Below are 4,991 nucleotides of genomic sequence, written 5' to 3' on the forward strand. Positions count from 1 at the left end.
GAAATCAGTATTTTTTTCTAATAAATATAATATGCATCAATATTTTAAAATATTTAATTATTTTACCATTCTGTGGGGCACAAGTAGACTTCAGGAAACATGCCAGTACAGAACTATATAAATGTGATCACTGGTAGAGATAGGAATTAATAGGCATTTGAATGTCTCTGTCAACCTGGAATACCACAAAAAAAGCTCTTTGCATTGTTATCATACCCTGTAGTTTTCTGCCATTTTCGGTTACTTAATATTATGTTTTGCCTCAATAGGTTATAGTGGTTTCTCTTGTTGTATTATATTTGCAGCAATTGTTAGTGAAGTTTTAAACTTCAATATCACATCTGGGCCTTCTGTGTCCAGAGGCTTCCGCTGGCAGCGGCAGCCCATGAGCTACAGGAGGAGCTTTACGACTTCCCGGCCCGATGCAGCAAGGGCCAGATTCCTGGCGAGCAGGCGCTGCACGCCAACCGCCTGGCCTCTGGCGGGCACGATGGCACCATCACGCAGAGCTCCTCAATGGCCCGCGCCAGCTGCAGCCCCGGCCACGCACTCGCCTCACATGAGCCTGGGTGGAACAATCCAAAGTTTTAATCAAAGAAGGTGGTGTTCAAGTTGCTGCTCACAATAGTTGATACCCCCCAGGATTTGGAGATGCAGTGGATAATAGTAATTGCTGCTGGCAGTCTGTTATCGATTACACTGACAGTAAATTTGAGGACTACCTAAATGCAGAATCGCGAGTGAACAGACGTCGGATGCCCGATAACGGGATGCAGTGTTGTTTATGCTTCATTGCTCCTTCAGGACATGGACCATTACATAACTGAAGACTCCCACCTTCAGGCAGGATTGGGTAGTACGTGTTTGTTAACTACTTGGCATTGCCTTTTGTTGAGACTTAAACCATTGGATATTGAGTTTATGAAGCATTTGCATGAAAAAGTGAGTATCATCCCACTTACTGCCAAAGCAGGCAGACTCACACCAGAGGAATGCCAGCAAAAACAGGTAATGAAAGAAATCCAAGAACATGAAATTAAAATATATGAATTTCCAGAAACAGATAATGAAGAAGAAAATAAACTTGTTAAAAAAGATAAAGGACTATTTACCTCTTGCTGTGGTAGGTAGTAATATTATCATTGAAGTTAATGGCAAAAGGGTCACAGGAAGATAGTATCCTTAGGGTATTTTTGTGCTGTGATTTAGCTCCAGCGGCGCCATGAGCAAATGAAAAAGAATTTGGAAGCACAGCACAAAGAATTAGAGGAAAAACGTCGTCAGTTTGAGGATGAGAAAGCACACTGGGAAGTTCAACAATGTATTTTAGAACAACAGAACTCTTCGAGAACCTTGGAAAAGAACCAGAAGAAAGGGAAGATCTTTTAAACTTTCCATTGACCACCAGTTATATATTAGTTGCTAATATGCCAGCTTGGATGTCAGTGTTTGTTGGATCCATTTGACCAGTTTGCACCAGTTTTATCCATAATGATGGATTTAACAGCATGACAAACATTATTTTTGTTGTTGTTGTTCTTGATGGAGATTAAGATGCCTTGAATTGTGTCGGGTGTTGTGTACTCAGAAACTAACAGCTCTAAGTACCTTTCCTACATTTTCTTTTTCTTTTTTTGTTAAACAGGTATCCTCAGTTTAATGCAAGAGGATATTTTATGTTGTACGATCATGTTCTGGTGGTTTGATAGCTTACAGGAGATTCCAAAATAAAAGGACCCTGGAAGGTTTTCATTGAGGATAAACTGCCATGATATGATGCAAACGGCGCTTCTCTATGATGATTATAATACAACGGTTCCATTCAATGCAGCATACACAATAATGTAATTTAGTCTAATACAGTTGACCCTATTTTTTGACACTTCCATTGTTTAAAAATACACATGGAAAAAAAACCCTATATGCTTACAGTGCACCTAGAGCTTTTTTATAACAACTTCTTTTTGTTTGTTTGTTTTGGATTCTTTAAATATATATTATTCTCATTTAGTGCCCTCTTTGACCAGAATCTCATTACTGCTTCATTTTTGTAATAACATTTAATTTAGATATTTTCCATATATTGACCCTGCTAAAATAGAATATAGCATCTTTCATATGGTAGGAACCAACAAGGAAACTTTGCTTTAACTCCCTTTTTACACTTTATGGTAAGTAGCAGGGGGAAAATGCATTTATAGATCCTTTCTAGGCAAAACTGTGACGCTAATAACCAACCTGTTTCTACCTATGTGCAGTCTCTTTATTTTACTAGAAATGGGAATCATGGCCTCTTGAAGAGAAAAAAGTCTCCATTCTGCATTTAGCTGTATTCATATATTTCCTTTCTGTATTTTTTGTTTGTATTGTAAAAAATTCACATAATACACCATGTTGTGATGTTAAAAAAAAAAGAATCTGACATAAATATAACTTGCTAAAGTAAGGGTGTTAGGTGAGAGGGAAGTCATATTGGTCTAAGAAAAGTCTTAGGGAACTATTTTGAAAAGAGATAGAAGGGTTGGATTGGAGTGGGTGGGTAGGGAATCACACTAAGGAGATGGATCATTCACAATTTCTTTAGACATGGTGAGGCAGCCACAGGAGTCTGAACTTGTTGAAACCCTAGTCTGAAGCCAGTAAAAGTGCTCAATAAGGTCATATGTTGATCTTCTCTGCCTAAAGCAGTTATTCACACCCTGCCTTTGGGAGAGGAAACATCTACAAAACTTTGTTCTCTTTGTTAGCAGATGGATGACATGAATTTTGGCAAACGTTTGAGAGACAGAATGAGATTTAGCTGAAGCAAATGATTGACTTGTGCTAGGTTGAAAATGTACTTTTTCAACAGGCAGGTTGAAAATGTGCTTCAGCATTTAGGATACCAGATGTAAACATCCATGCACAGAATTAGAAAGGTTCAACTTTCATGGTTGCTATAGTTTGTATGTTCCCTCCAAAACTCATGTTGAAACTTAATCCAAAATATGACAATATTGAGAATGAGCTTTTTAAGGAGGGAATTGGATCATGAAAGTTCTTCCCTCATGAGTGGATTAATCCATTCGTAAGTGAGTGTGTTAATGGGTTATCTTGGGAGGGGAACTGTTGGATTTATAAGAAGGGGAGGATAGACCTGAGCTAGCACGTTAGCATACTCAGCCCTCTTGCCATATGACACCCTGTGCTACCTTGGGACTCTTCTGAGAATCCCCACAAGCAAGAAGGCTCTCAAAAGATATGCCCCGTCGACCTTGGATTTCCAAGCCTGCTTAGCCATAGAAAATAAATTCAGTTCTTTGTAAATTACTCAGTTTTAGGTATATTGCTATAAGCAACAGAAAATGGACTAAGACAATGGTCTCATCCGGAACTTTGTAAACTAGAATTGGCTGTTTAGCTTCAGTATGTATTTTTCATAGATTCAAAATAATTTTGTTTTGAATTGCACAATGAAGGAGCGTGATAAGCTTTTCAGCATGTAGAGGCTCTAAATATCAGTCTGGCATTGTGATAAAGCAGAGAATTTAAATCAAGTCCAATTTGTGCCCCATGACTATTCTTTCTGGTTACATTTCAGAAAAATAGGAATGGATGCGTAACTCAAGGAGAAGCATGAGGCTTTTCCTCAAAATTTTGGTTTAGCAAATGAGGTATTCTAGTATGTTAATTATAGGCATTTCAACTGAGAAGTCTAATAGCATTGGACCAGAATAGTCACAGCAGTGCAAAGTCATGGATAAACTTAAGTTAAAGGGAATAAATAGTAAGAGCCTTCCAAATTAATCTGTATCAGAGAAGATGATAAACAGATGAATGGGAACTAGAAACCATGCAGACTTGGAACTAGATATAAAACAAACAGCTATCTAATGATTTCCTGTTTACTCTGAGCCCAAGATATTCTTGTATCCTTTCAGTTAAACCTCTGTTTTACTAAGAAAATTTAAGTAAGATTCTGTCTCTTGCAAGAAAATAACATCTAAGACATTTTCGTATTTAATACTGCTTTAATTTTGTTTACAACAGTGGTCCCCGCCCTCTTTGGAACCAGGGCTTCATTTTGTGGAAGACAATATTTCCATGGACAGGGTCGTGGGGAAGGTTTCGGGATGAAACTGTTCCACTACTCAGATCATCAAGCATTAGATTCTCATAAGGAGCATGCAACCTAGATCACTTGCATGTGCAGTTCACAGTAGAGCTGGTGCTTCTATGAGAATCAAATGCTGCCAATGATCTGACAGGAGGCAGAGCTCAGGATTAATGCTCACTCATCCACCTCTGCCATTCTGCTATGTGGCCCAGTTCCTAACAGGCCTGGTACTAGTTTGTGGCCCGGGAGTTGTGACCCCTGTTTTACACTGTAACATTTCCACACGTCTCTCATGGTCTGTCTTTCAGATCCACTGCTTGTCTCAACTCAAGTCTGGCTACCTGGAAATTAGATTTTTTTTTTAAATTGAAATTTGAATATCTTTATGTTGAATACCCAGTCTCCACTTTTACACAGTCCCTACTGTCTTATATCATACCTCTCTAGCTGGGAAGATATCAACTTTACATTAACTTTTCCTGTTTCAGGGCTATTATTTTATCTTCAATTATCAAAATCTATCTACTTTTTTTAAAAACTTAGACACATAAACAAAAATTTTATTAATGTGAGGTACATAGTATCTTTTTTTAACTTTCTTTTATTTCACATAATTTTTTTTCTTATACTTTACATTCTAGGGTACATGTGCACAACGTGCAGGTTTGTTACATAGGTATACATGTGCCATGTTGGTGTGCTGTGCCCATTAACTCGTCATTTATATTAGGTATATCTCCTAATGCTATCCCTCACCCTACAACAGACCTCGGTGTGTGATGTTCCCCTTCCTGGGTCCAAGTGTTCTCATTGTTCAATTCCCACCTATGAGTGAGAACATGTGGTGTTTGGTTTTCTGTTCTTGCGATAGTTTGCTGAGAATGATGGTTTCCAG

General features: G+C 38.2%; 1 pseudogene; it reads left to right on the plus strand.

Annotated features, from left to right (window-relative positions):
* The first annotated feature begins 360 nt into the window (after positions 1 to 360).
* On the plus strand, positions 361 to 1,731 carry LOC105547385 (annotated as a pseudogene).
* Positions 1,732 to 4,991: the final 3,260 nt, after the last annotated feature.

The sequence above is a fragment of the Mandrillus leucophaeus genome, unplaced genomic scaffold (genome assembly GCF_000951045.1).
Source record: "Mandrillus leucophaeus isolate KB7577 unplaced genomic scaffold, Mleu.le_1.0 Scaffold388, whole genome shotgun sequence".
In the NCBI taxonomy this organism is placed as follows: Eukaryota; Metazoa; Chordata; class Mammalia; order Primates; family Cercopithecidae; genus Mandrillus; species Mandrillus leucophaeus.